Source organism: Corvus cornix, chromosome 4 (assembly GCF_000738735.6).
Source record: "Corvus cornix cornix isolate S_Up_H32 chromosome 4, ASM73873v5, whole genome shotgun sequence".
Lineage (NCBI taxonomy): Eukaryota > Metazoa > Chordata > Aves > Passeriformes > Corvidae > Corvus > Corvus cornix.
The window spans coordinates 61,460,892-61,474,890 of NC_046334.1; the positions used below are offsets into that span (position 1 = coordinate 61,460,892).

Consider the following 13,999-nt stretch of genomic DNA (forward strand, 5'->3'; position numbering starts at 1 on the left):
CACACGCCTGTGCTGCATCAGCGCTGGCCCCTCCCCGCCCGCCGCCCGCGGCCCAACCGCACCGCATCTGCATGGAGCAAAGTGAAAAATGACACTGCAGGTAATTATTTTAGCTCTTCTGCCGGGGCGATGGGCAAAGAGAACAACTGAGGGAGGGGATGAGGGAGAAGAAACTTCAAGCCGATTAAACGCGTTTGCATCGACACGTAGTGCACATGAACATGCGGCCACGATTTTGTGCTAGTCGTACTGTCATCTGCAGCAAAAGCAACGTTCGTTCAATGTCAGCCTCTATAAATATTACCGAAATTGCCAAATATATGCCTGTGCAAAAGTATTCGTCAGAGGCAAGGCAACCATTCGGAGGACGTAAGATAATATAACTGTTATTTATCTTTTTTACTCCCGGTTTTGTAGATAAATGTAAAATTACAAAGTATTTAAAAACAATCTCTCTGGCTTCCCTGTACAGGAAAGAAAAGCTGGACAAAGGAAATGTTTGCAGGTCATTGGATTTTCTTAAACCTGCTACTCTTTCAGTTCATTATCCCATCATCTCGGAAAAGCAGTGTTGAAATATGTATACTCAGAAATACAAAAATAATTAGAAGATGAGAATTACTCACTTGCATTATAAAACAGAGCTTGCTCTTTAGTCCAAACGTTTAATGGTTTATATTACAGTAAAATTATTTCAACTGAACAAGACAAGAAGCTTCCTTTAGCTTTTGGTATCTATTCAAGAAACCACAAACTGTTTGCTGCAGAAAGTATGTATTCGGAAAAGGTAAGCACCACTGAAGTTTAAATACTGGAACAGAAAACAAATGGCTGTATATCAAAAGCACCACTACAGCATGACAAGGGAGTCCACAATCACAAAACCAATTGAGGAGAGAGAACAGTCCTGTGCTTTAGGCCCTTGAATTGAACATGGAAAGTACAATTCAGCTGTCAGCATTACTACAGCATTTTGTGTAACACTGGATGAATTTTTATCGTTTTTTTGCGTTTGTTTTTCTTTCTTTCTAATGAACTAGGACATACAGTTCTTGAAGGAAAATTCAAGTACCCTGCTATTCCTGTAAGCTGGCCTGTGACTGAAAAAAGTAGAGGACTATGTAAAAACGCTCAGACATAAACATCTAATTTCAGGATGAAACAAGGCTGGGAGGGAAAGAATAGCAACAGAATTACCTTCTTCCTTTTCTCATTAATAAAGCAAAATAAAACAGAACCATCACCAACCTGGTAAGTAAATATTGTAAAATCTTCACATTTGAGCAGGTGGGAAAGGAAGAGAAGTTACCCAGTACTTGCATCAGTACAGAACACATTTTACATGTATGTGGGTTTTGGGGGTGACAATACTAGAAATGTTACTTCTGCATTGAGAGCATCAGTCACTACTATGGCAGTACCGGCAGCTGTCCAGTATGTGCCCTATCCTCTTCATAAAAGAGGAAGGAGGCCTTGAAAATACTGATATTTAGATTGGACAAAATGGTTCTCATCTATGTGATGGAGCTGGTTTATCCTGCCATTCCCTGACACATTAGGTTCTCACCTTGGAGTTGTTTTTCCAAATACAAAAGGGTCTATGAGCAATACACACTGCACACTAAATCCCAACTCTGCTGAAGTCCTTGACAAGGAGTGCAACAAACAGCCAGTTTACACTCAACTATTTAACATGACAGTTAGACCAGTCTGGGTCAACAAAGCACTTCCCTTCAGCATCTGTGCAGGAGACAAACTGCCTGGCCTTACAAAAGTAAACTAGATGCTTCTGTTAGGGACCTAAGCTCCCCATGTACTCAGTGTCACTTAAACCTCTCATTCTCCATTTTCTACATTGGATGCTTAACTGCTCAGTCAGGCACCCAAGTTAGATAACAGCATTAGAATCACAGAATCATTTAGACTAGAAAAGACCTTTAAGATCATCAAGTCCCACCATTAATCCAGCACTGTCAAGGCCACCACTAAACCATATTCCTAAGTCTCACATCTGCACGTCTTTTAAATATGTCCAAGGACAGTGACTCCAAGACTTCCCTGGACGCTCTGTTCCAACTCTTGACAAACCTTTCAGTGAAGAATTTTTTCCTAATACCCAATCTAAACCTCCCCTAGCACAACTTGAGGCCATTTCCTCTTACCCTGTTGCTGGTTGCCTGGGAAAACAAGCCAATCCTCACCTTGCTAAAAGCTCCTTTCAGGTAGTTTCCTGAGCCTCCTTTTCTCCAGGCTAAACACCTACAACTGCTCCTCACAGGACTTGTACTCCAGACCCTTCACCAGCTCTGTTGCCCTTCTCTGGACACTCTCCAGCACCTCAGTGTCCTTCTTGCAGTGAGAGGCCAAAAACCAAACAAAACTCAAGGCATGGCTTCACAAGTGCTGAGTACAGGGGGACAATCACTGCCCTGCTGGCCACACTATTCCTGATCCAAGCCAGAATATGACTGGCTTTTTCGGCCACCTGGGCACACGGTGGCTCATGTTCAGCTGCTGTCAACCAGCACCCACAGGTTCCACTTTCCAGCCACTCTGTCCCCAGTCTGTAGCACCACTGGGGGTTGCTGTGACCCCAGTGCAGGACCCAATACTAGGCCTTGTTGAACCTCATAAAATTGGCCTTGGTCCATCAACCCAGTCTGTCCAGAACCCTTTGTAAAACCTTCCTGCCTTCCAGCAAATCAAAAATTCCAGCAGTAACCAGCTGCCAGCTAGATATAACTCCACCCAGCACCACTCTCTGCACTCAGCCATCCAGCCAGTTTTTACCCAGAAAAGAACACACCCATCCAAGCCAAGAGCTGCCAGTTTCTCCAGGAGAATGTTTGTGGCAAACTGGGTCAAGGGCTTTACTACATGTAGGCAACATGCACAGCCTTTCCTTCACCCAAGAGGGTAATTTCACCACGGAATGAGATGCACTGGGTCAAGCAGGACCTGCCTTTCATGAACCTGTGCTGGCTGGGCCTGATCTCCCGATTGTCCTGTATGTGCTGCATGATGTTGCTCAGGATGATCTGCTCCATGACCTTTCTTGGCACTGAGGTCAGGCTGACAGGCCTCTAGTTCCCTGGTTCCTCCTTCCAACCCATCTGGTAGATGGGCTGCACATTTGCTAACCTCCAGTCAACTGGGACCCCCTCCTTCCAGTTACCCACGGCTGCTGGTAAATGACGGGAAGTGCCTCAGTGAGCACTTTCACCAGCTCCCTCAGTCCCCTCAGCTGGATCCCACCCAGCCCCATAGATTTGTGTGTGTCTAAGTGGTGTAACAAGTCACTGACCATTTCCACTTAGATTATGATGGCTTCATTCTGCTCCCCATCCTTGTCTTCCAGCTCAAGGGCCTGGGCACCCAAGAACAACTGGCCTTACTATTAAAGACTAAGGCAAAGAAGGCATTAAGTACTTCATCTATTTCCTCATTCTTTGTCACTATGTTTTCCCCTACATCCAAAACAGAATAGAGGTTCTCCTTAGCCTTCCTTTTGTTCCTGATGTATTATAGAGTGTGGATTCCTCTGTGAAGGTAACACTAAGAAGCTTCCTCCTATTACTGTGATGACTCCTAAAACTGAAAGAAACGTCATCTTGCAGGGTATCTGACCCCAAAAATCAAGCAGCACATTTGAGTAAAAATGCATAGGAACAACTCGTATCTATAAATACACAGAAAATGAATGTGTTCTCTCCTTTCCAGGAAAAAGAATTATACAGAAAACTTATTATTGAAAATAAATAGATAATAAATTTGCAAATGATGGGTACAATCTCAAAAAAGTCACACTGACAGTCTGTAAAAAAAACACTGAAAGCATTTTCTTTATAATACTTCTAAATTTCTGTGACCAAGATGTCTGCAATTTCTACAGTGGTGGAGAGAATTCTGCCCTTCTTGTTGTTCCTGCTCTTTCATGTACACTCACCAATAACTGCCCTTTATTTGTCCTCAGTCAGTTCAAACTTCAAAATTTCTATGGTCTGTCATTTAGAGTCTACACTGGTTATTTGTTAGGTGCAATTTAAGCAGTTAGAGGTGTTTTCATTTTTCCTAGGAGCCAAGTGGATATTTTTTTGTGAAGTCAAAATAGTAACTCCCATGCAGAGATAATTTTCTCCACTCACCATTTGAGTAAGAGAGGTTTATGGACAACTTCCTTAGGAATCACATCTGGGTCAAATCACACTTACCTTGTTTTTCCTATTTTAAAGTTCAAAAAAAAATCTCATAAGGAGAAATGGAATGAGGAGGAAGCCTTTAACAAAAACACCAGACAATATTCCCAGTGTGCATGCAAATGCTTTCCCTAAGATTATGAGCCAAATCCTTACTGTGTGGCAAATATTAGCACTCCACTGACTTAAGTAGGTCAGTTCACATGAGAAAGATTAGCAAAACTCTGCTCTAAATTTGTAGCACAATGCAAATTTGTGAGCCAACATTTGCAGATAACTAGCTGTGCCATTTTAAAATGCTACTTATCAATCCCACCTATAACCTACATAATTTAATCTGGTCAAATACCCAGGGAGAAGGTGGTGAGTAAGAAAGATTTAATCAAAAATATATCAGTTATTTGGACTTTCATGGCAGTTCATAATTCTACTCATAAAACAACCCTCTAATTGAGCTGAATACAGTACAAACAGAGAAATAAAAGAGTGTCCTATCTTAAAGAATTTATAAGTAAACTATAAAATAGAAGAGCTACATACAGATCAGCAGTGACATTTAAGTAAACGGTGAGTCAGTAATGAGGATGGAATCCTGGTTTAGAGCTTTCTTCAAAAGAAGGTCATTAGAGACTGTGGAGAGAAGCAATAAACTGGATTCAAGAGGTTGAAAAATAACTGCATAACAGAAATAAAACAAGCTTAGACATAAATGGAGGAGGACTGGCCAGCAGGTCAAGGAGAAAAGTAAAAGACAAGGGCAGACATGACACAGATGCCAATACAGGCTGAGGGTGTCAGTAAAAGAAGCGTTAAAAGGAGCACAACAAACAAAAAATGGATCTGCAGGAGAAAAATCTCATAGGACATGAAGAGAAAATATTTAAAGAGAGAAATAAACCTACATTTCCCTTTTTCAGAGTTTTGGGCAGAAGAATTGAAGAAAGGGGAAGGTAGAAGGGAAAAACAAAACAAAAAACCAGTCAACCAACCAACCAACAACAACAAAAAAAAAGCCAGAAATGGAAGCCAGAGGCAGTAAGTACCCCGAGAAAAAACTATTTATGATACAAACGGAATTGAGAATGTGAGGTTTGGTAACAGTGTAGTCTAACAGTAAGGAATTGAAGAAGATAGAACAAATCTTTGGCTGAATGACTGTCGATAATGTTTGCTCATCACATTTCCAGCAGGAAGCTCTGCAGCAGAAGACAGAGAGGAATTAGGCATTAGAAGGTAATTTGTCCTGAAGGTTTACTGTGTAATTCTATTTATAAACACCTGTTGAATATATGGCCATCCTGTCTTGCTCCTGCAGAACATTCATGTTCTTCTCTTAAACACATTTTCCTAAAAAGACTCTGTTTAGCTTTGCCAGACACTGAGACACAACCTTTAATAATTAAAACTCTCGATATCTGAAACAGAACATCATCAGGTACTCCAAGTCTGCGTTTTACTGCCCCCAAATTCATCACTCCATCTGAATTCATTAAGCTTGAACTGCAATTGAAAGAAATAGTAGTTGAATATTTAAATATTTTGTCTAACTATTCTGTACTTCGTTTAGTAAAATACACTGGCTTTAAATGAAATTAAACTGAATTTTGAATCAGCACAAAACTTTAATTATTTTTAAAGAACAAGAGACTTAAAGCACTGTGATGATAAAAAAAAATCCTTATAAGCTGCACAAATTTCATCAAAAAGACTATCTTAAGATATTACCTTAATTTAATGTTTGTGACATCAGAGGAGGTTTTTAAGAGCTTTGACAGTTATTTGCTTCTAACCATATCCTAGTATCTGCAAATTGTGCAAAATAGTGCAAGTTTCTTCAAAGAAGGTAACACATACAATTAGCCAGCTGCAGGAAAAAATACAACAAAATATTTAGCCAACCCTTGACAGTTATAGCTCATTGCATCTGAACTTGCTTACCAACAAAAAATATTTATAACCACATGTTGTCTCCCTTTTTGCCTATGTACAGAGATGTAAAATGCCCTGCTACTGACTTTTTCAGCTAGGCCATGGGTAAATTAGTTTTGCTGTTCATTTATTTATTCATAATGTCCACAAAAATAACATATAGTACAGTCATACTTCTGTTCAAAATACTTTCATTTAAAAGGACAAAGCAACAAGGAATTATAATGTGATAAAAAGCTATTGCCCTAGTCTTCCTTCAGCTCTACTCAGCTTGACAGAGAAGGGACTCAGAGGTCTCAGTCAGGTGTAAGACAGCAAATTCACTCCCTTGAGTTTGTGTAGTTTTCTTTCTCAGTATTTGAAAATCCTAAGTTTAAAGTAATAGCTTTCAAGGTAGCTTCCTCTGCTACCTTGCCTTTCTTAGTACTGCTGTGCAGAAACCCAAGCTAACTTTAAACAAGTTAGAGCTTTACAACAGCTCAGCCCTGATGGCAGAGAAAAGAGCATGAGCTCTGTGCCTTGGAGGGAAGTTACCCCACATGTGATTAAGGCAGCAACAGTACAAACATCTTTCCACCATTGCTTATTTTGAAGTCATTCAAGTACAGTTTATTAAATGATGCCTACTTGCGAAGGAATTCAGCTAATGGCTTTGTGATATTAATGAATGTATCATAAATTATGCTGGTAAGAGTTTGCCATAAAAATACATATCTGCATTCCCATACATTTCTGAAGTCCTTTTTGTATTTGTTTAATAGCTAATATAACATAATATACAGCACTACCATTCCTTTTTAGATTATTTCTGACAAAAGTTAAACAAAAGCAAATAGACACTGCCAAATGCTAACATAAAAAATAGAAGAAAAATTGTATCAGTCATAGCTCTCAAGTAAAAATTAATTTTGTCTTATTCTAACACCTCAAAAGTAATCATTTAGAATCTTTACATTTACAGCATTTAATTCATATTTCACTATGCGGTCTTCAGTCATTTAATATTTAATATTTAATATTTAAAATTATGATGCAGCCCAACAATTTTAAAAAAACTAATGACTGCTATCACAATTGAAAAAATGCCATTATTCAAAAAGGGGAAGTTTCTTCAACACACTACCTTTCACTGTGTTAAATCTAAAAATAACAGCTGCCCAGAAGAAGTAATTTATTTTTAGCCTACATACTCCAGACAGAGAGTAAAACTAATGCCTCCCAGCAGCTGGTGATTCTGGAAAGCAAGCAATTAGAAGTTACCATTGAGTAATTTAAATTACAGAAGCCAACTTCCATCAGTGTCTTTCACCCTCTCTGTTCAGGTGAACGTTGCAGAAGGATCCTGGGCTGAGGCAGTGCTACTTTAAGATTTGCAGAAAGCCAGAGCATGGGATGAACTGAACACACACCATGCTCACTGTTTTTCACACAGAAGCCAGCAGTTTTGCTCTTATTTTTCTGTGATGTGCTGATGAGAGTTGTGAAATTAATCAATATGAAGAGCTCTGGGCCTGATTTAATGATTTTTACTAACTCAGAGAACGCAGCCAGGATATTTGGATGTAAGAGTTCCTGCAAGAAGGCTCCCTGAAGCAAAACAGATGCCCTGAGCTCTGACACTCCTTTTCCCCCAGGATGCCCCTCTGTGATACAAGTTCCTCTCTAGGGCCACTGCAGCATTCTGGCTGGAATGGAGGTTTCCCCATCCTACCACAGCAGCTGCACACCACGACCCTCTCTGTGCTCCATAATGATATGTTAATCCAGTCTGGAAACCTACACTGGGCACTGCTCTCAGGTGTTCGCCATGAAGAAAGGAAGAATTTGGAAACATAAACAGTTTCCTATCAACTGGCCTGAATCTGGCCAGAGCAAGCCTGCAGCAAAAGAGCTGGAGCTGTATTAGAAACAGCAACTACATCTTTGCCTGGTCCTTTTGTGGTTTAAAATCACATCTCAAACAAGTCCTGTAACCTATCAACTAGTGAGCTCAAGGAAGCAGGTAACAAAAGCATGAACAAATTCCAGGAGTGAGTTCTGCACACTCTAGAGGCAAGTTTTAATTTAGCAAATTTCAGAATACTGTAACAGATTTCAACAGGATCTAGGTTTAGCAAGAGATGGAAAGCAAGGCTGCAAAATCATAGGGGAAGGAAAAGCAGAAAGAACAGACAAGATGCCAAAAGGAGATGCTGGCAATTTTCCCAGAACTTACTAACTTGGAGGTTAAGCCTATTCAATGACTGCAGCAGGAATGGGGAGAGTGGTCTGAGGGAAAGAGCACAGGATGAAGAGTAAAAGACCAAGCATTAATGCCATCTGTGAGGCTTTAGCCACGTCATTTATCTTCCTTATTCTTTTTCACTCTTCCACTGCCTTGCCTATTTAAACCAAAAATTACAAGAGCATAAACACTGTCTCTCTAGTGCAGTCATCACATGGAGACTGATGCAGGACCCTTGAGCAATGCTGATACTTACAAGACACTGTTCCTAGCTAATGAAGCTCATCTGTTTGTAAAATAAGCTTCTGCGTCCTCTAAAACATGAGGCAGATTATTTACTCCACTGCAAACAACATCACAGTAGAAGAAAAAAAAACCATAGGAGAAGAGTTCAAGGTAAGTTTCACATAGAAAACCTCTCAGTGACAGGGCCTGCCACTGTACCAAGCAAGCCAGAGACCTTGGTGGACAAAGGAAAACAGAGCCTGAGGAAGAAAGTAGGGCTGGGGACAAGTGTTGAAACAAATGCTTCCAACCTAGCCTTTAACTTTCTCCAGAGGTTACTCTGCTCCAAAGTTTCTCAAACTGAAATGCTAATACAAATATAAATATATTCCAAACAAGAAATATTATGTTAGGTTTGGTATCATTGCATTACATGCTGGACAAAGCATACTACTAATTTTTCTAATTTAGTTTAGGTTTAGAAATACTTTATCAGGTGTTAATTAACTCAAATACAGCATCACTTGCATGTTGCCTCACACCTAATGTATGAGACAGCATGTACTTTGTTACTGCTGTTTGGTATGTATGGATCACTTTAAAGGGACACCCTATGACAGCATCCTCTCTCCAAATTACCCTACAACTTCAGTAAAGCTCACCACCATGTTCTCCCGCTGTGCAGGGGAGAAAAACTCTTTAAATGTATGTCTCTACATGCAAGTCTTTAAAATCATGCTGCATATAGTTTATTCGAACTAAAATTTTTATGTTATGCCCTTTCTTGCTCACAAAAAGCAGAAAATCTACCCACACTACTAAAAAATTATGAATTTGTAAAGCAGCAGTAGATCCTAAGGAGGATGGTTAAAGTCCTGCTGGAAAGGGCTGGAAATCACAAAGGAAATGTTTCAGTGGCTGTTCACGATGAACAGATCACAGGCATCAGAGCGCACAGCGCCAGAGGCTGCTGATGGGGACTGTCACAACAGTGGAGCCTCAGGACAGAGCTGTGTGCTGCCTCCCTGGCAAGTCACCCAGCACACTGTCAGAAATGCTCTCCAGACAAGACCTATCACTGCACAGCCAGGCAGGGCTGCAATTACAACACTAACTTCATACCCTAAGACAAGATGACCCACATCTCAAGCAACTTTTGTAGACGTCAGGCTCTGGAGTGGGACATAAAGCCTGCTGAGACTGAAAAGCCTGGAAAGAGACTAAGAAGAACCTACACATATATACATGGTGCGAAATAATTACAAAATTGTCACTTGAAGGCCCTGCACAATCCAGAGAAATGTTGCTTAAAACACAGATCAGAAAGTGCCTGGAAAAGGAATTTATAGCAGGGATACAGGCACTGTCAGAACTTCTTTATGCTGTGTAGACATATGTGTGTGCATATTTATCCAAGAGAGGAATTGGGAAGAGAGGGAGAAAAGCAAGTGAGAACAGTATTCAAACCCATGCTAAAGGTCATATTCATCCTTCCTGAATAGCAATAGGCCAAAACACACATTTCAGCAGTATCCTGGTGTGGCATCTGGGTGATCAGGCTACTACACAGTCAAACCACAAAGAAAGGAAAACAGCGTCCAAAGAAAGGAACACAGCTTCCAAAACGCAGCATTCTGGAAAGATTAAGCTGATAAAATACAGAAATCTCAAGAGATGGGGCTTGAACAACTTCAACAGAAAAAAAAATCCAGAGGAAAGAGATCAAAGCAAGTACAAAGAAACAAACTTTCCACACAAGATCAAGTGAGGAAATGGGAAATTCTTTTCAATACTATGGCCTATCACAAAATATCAGAAGCTGACTGAGAATTTGTAACACCTCTAAAGTATTTGTCAGGAACTGTGGTGAAAGGACAAGGAGTAATTGCAGGTGCAATTTGGTGCAAATTGAAAAGGGTGCAAATTGAAAGATGAGAAATTTAGGTCAGGTATTACAAAGAAAATTTTTCACTGTGAGGGTGGTTAAGCATTTGAACAGGTTTTCCAGGGAGACTTGTCAATGCCCCAACCCTGGCAGTGTTCAAGGCCAGGCTGGGTAACGCCTTGAGCAACCTGGTCTAGTGGGAGGTGTCCCTGCCCATAGCAGGAGGGCTTGGGACTATGATCTGTAAGGCCCATTGCAACCCCTTAACATTCTATGATTCTATGATTTTTCAGACTTAAAAAAATAATTAAAAATCAAATCAAACTAGCAGATTGTATTCACTTTCACATTAAAATGAAAACCACAGGCACTCTTCTTAACATTTTGCTAATTCAGATTTCAAAATATTTCAGGTAATAATAATTCAGGAACAATTCCTGCACATGGCAAGTCTATTAAATAAAATCAACATACAGGATCATTTCTTACTAGTTTTGAATTCTACACACAGTCATACAAAGATGACAGCTTTGAAGGGAACTTAGCCCAAAAGACTATGATTTTCACAAGACCACAGAATAATGACATAGCATCTGACAGGACATTTAACCTGACTCCTTCTTTTCACCAGTGTAATTAATTACTTCAGATAGGCATAATGCAAGCAACTTTTTCTCCAGCCTTACCTTACACCACAAAGAGTACTTGCGTATTTCTATATTCTATAATAACTAAGGTGACATGCAAATCCAGCCATCTTGAAGCACCTGCAGATCCCAGCCATCCTTGGCCACAGAGGCAAACAAAAAAGCAAAACAAAAAGTGGTTCTAGAAAATGACAGAGTGCTAGATTTTTTTCTTGTACATAATATTTACTGCAATAGTGCTGAAACAGCCTCAAAAGAGAGGAAAAAACCTAGCTGCATCAATATAAACAATGATTTTGCTGTTAGCCTTTCCTCCAGATCATCCAAATATTTAAACTACTGTAGCATCTGATCTACAATAACAAATACTGCACCTGCTGTAAGAGCTGAAATTTCTGAAATAATACGTACTTGGCAAAACTAAAGCTAAAAATAAATTCAAGCTATTAAACATGGGGAAAAAAACCACCAACCCACAGGAAACAAACACATAAGCATTCAATGGTGTGAGGAAAAAAAGTAATTTATATGCAGAAATGTAGAAAGAAAGCTAGTACTGAGTGACATTAAAAGTGTGCAAGACACATTAAACCTAGAATTTTGAGGAGTATGAAATCCCATACTACATTGCAGTAAACAGCAAATGCACCTAAAGGTTCTGTTCCACTTCTGGCCACCCTCATACCAACAGCAGCAATCAAAATTCAGAAAAACAGAACAGATCACAGAGGTGATCTGACACTGGAATCTGAGAATTCCAAAGTGAACAATGACTGAGAAGACTCCTGTAGGAATAAGCTGAAAGGAATGGAAACACAAACATCAAATGAAATCTTTTTTATTTTGGCTCGAGACATAGTAAGTGCAGATTAAATTATAGGAAAATTTACAAGGGAGAGTACAAGTGGAAAGCTATTAATTGATTTCACAACCTAATGAAGGACTAAGTACCTACAAATTAAGTGCTGCAGTGAAAACAACAGCGGTGCCTGGCCCCTAGGAGAATCTGGAAATGTGGGATAAAGTGCTTTGCCTACCCAGTGTGGAAACTGCCCACGCAGGGGGGAACTCCCTAGAACCAGCACCCCGAACACTAAACACAAATGTTCATACACTCTTTCTAGAGTTTAGAGGTCTCAAATAAGGTCGCCAAGGAGACATGCTTGCTGATACAAGATCTAGAGCCTGAGTATGAATATAATCCTAACAGTTGGTAACACTGAGTATTATTCCCTGCAAAAAAATGGGAGACAGTCTTACTTTATCACATAATTGTGTGCTGCTAAGTCATATGGGAAATACAGTATCATTTCCTTTTAGTTCAAGAGAAAAAAGTCTTGATATGGACATTTACCGTATTTCCTGCTAAAGTTGCACCAGGCATTAATAAAAAATGTATTACTTGTAGAACCAGAAATTACCTTGAGAAGACATCTGTGTCTTTGTGATGGAGATGCTCACCACAGCCAGGAAATCTCAAATTTTTGAGCCAAACTTGAGGTCAGTTCTAAGTTTTTGCACTAGCAATTACTTTATGCAACAGAAAAACAGTCATTTGAACAGGATCTGGAACCACAACTGCATGCAAAAGTGTGTAAGAAAAAATTCAACTTGGCAAACGGGAACAGGAGCCCTCACCCAACAGAGGCCAAAATGCCCCAACATAACCTGCTGTTGGAGAAGAAAGGTCTGCTAAGCAAAACCAAGACCCAGTGCATCCCTAACTACTTTAACAAAAAAGAAAGAGAGGAGTGGCCACTTAATAGTATAATTTTTGCTAAACTCTGCAAAATTATATTTAACCATACTTACAGCTAGACAGGGATTAACACAGTTGCTGAGCAAGCATAAATGCTAGGTCTTAACACATCTGTTGTCTGTAAGAGAATGAACTAATTTAAACTAATGAACTGCTGAGACAGCGTGATGCGAAGACCAAAGCATGGGAAAAGTAATGCAGTAATGGTACGCTTAAGACAATTATAAATCAAAGAAAAGAGAATGATGTCTCTAAGCTTCAAGGAACAACTACCTGGGGAGGAATGAAGAAAACTATCTATGAGATACCATACCTAAGGGCACAGTGACCAGTGATCTGAGGACAGAACAGAAGCAGGAAAACAACAAGTGAGTAGTCTGGGAAAGCAGGGAAGTGAGCTGTGGTTATGGCAGTTTGGCAGGAATAAAGGCAAATTCTAAAGTCAACATGGTGGGCACAGCAGAAGAGGATCAACACTACAGACCCCAGCAGCAGAAAACTGACTTTTCATAGAGACATCAAGGTTTTTCTCTGAAACACCTTGATACACCAGGAGGGATGTCCTTCAGTCCCTCATGCCCTGAGTGCAGCTGTAAGAGAGGAGGTTGGTGTTTCTTATCAGTTGGGAGGGCATAAACACCTTAAAGTAAATATGTCTACCATAATCACAAAATTACAGAATCACATAATGGTTAAGGTTGGAAGGGAGCACTGGAGGTCACCTGGGAGAACCTCCCTACTCAAGCAGGGTCCCCAAGAGCACATTACTTGAGATTGCATCCAGACGGCTTTTGAGTATTTCCAGAGAAGATGAAATTACATATGCTAATGACTATGGGCTGTTCCTCAAACCCACTGTCATTTATGTAATCTCTCTAGTTACAGAATTCCTCTGTGAACACCCCCACTGCCATTCTTACCTCATCATAACGTGCCTCATGGTCTGACTGCTGACACTGCTCATGATCCTGACTTGTTCTGATTATCCAATAGCTAAGTGCCACTGGTTTTTAGTTGTCATTGCTTTGCTTTGCCCATAAACACTGTCAACCTGTAAAAGCTTTTTAAAAATCCTGTCTCCTTGTAAAAAGAGTCTTCTTCCTTTCCAGATAATACTGCTGCACACTCCCTCCA

The 13,999-nt window shown here is 40.0% G+C and overlaps 1 protein-coding gene and 1 long non-coding RNA gene across 2 annotated transcripts in view; one reads left to right on the top strand and one right to left on the bottom strand.

Moving 5' to 3' along the window:
* PPP2R2C (protein phosphatase 2 regulatory subunit Bgamma) overlaps positions 1-13,999 on the bottom strand; it is a 202,551-nt gene that overhangs the window by 142,198 nt on the left and 46,354 nt on the right. The window lies entirely within an intron of this gene.
* On the top strand, positions 19-5,789 carry LOC104690746. The gene is made up of 3 exons (XR_002046027.3): positions 19-100; positions 473-1,251; positions 5,114-5,789. It is a non-coding gene; the product is annotated as an uncharacterized LOC104690746 (long non-coding RNA).